Here is a 537-nt window from a genome sequence, read left to right as displayed (position 1 = left end):
GGCATGTTTAATGCGACATGCATAAATCTGTTTTCCTTTTAATGCAGTTTTCGTCCCAGAGGGAAAAATTGTTTTCTCTTCAAAGAAAAAAAATCCGTGTGTATTTTTTAAATGTGTAGTAAGCCTATTAGTAGGGTTTTGTGCATTTTTCTGCACCACACATTATTTGTTAGATTAGTCCCTTGTACCTTATCCACCACCAAAGTCTTTTATTCTTGTTGTGAAGGCTCAAAGTGCAATCTGCCAGGGCAAACAAAAATGTGGGCTACTCTAAGAGACAGGACCCATTTGTTTTGCTCTTATCTTCTCTGGTTCGTATTCCTTCTAAAATTTAAGCTGATGTGAACCATTATTAACAGTTCCCTTAGAACTGGGGTTTTCAAAGAGGTGCTGTAGTAAATTTTCTCCTTATAAAGTAGTGTTTTCCACCCTGGTCCATGGGGACGCCTACATTATCCACATTTATCCTATATCCCCTGTCCCAACATTCCTGAACCAGCGATCAAAATCACTGAATCCTTGTGCAATTGGGCTCGG

Source organism: Electrophorus electricus, chromosome 8 (assembly GCF_041902795.1).
Source record: "Electrophorus electricus isolate QZ-2024a chromosome 8, ASM4190279v1, whole genome shotgun sequence".
NCBI lineage: Eukaryota > Metazoa > Chordata > Actinopteri > Gymnotiformes > Gymnotidae > Electrophorus > Electrophorus electricus.
Note: the sequence above shows the minus strand (reverse complement) of the source record.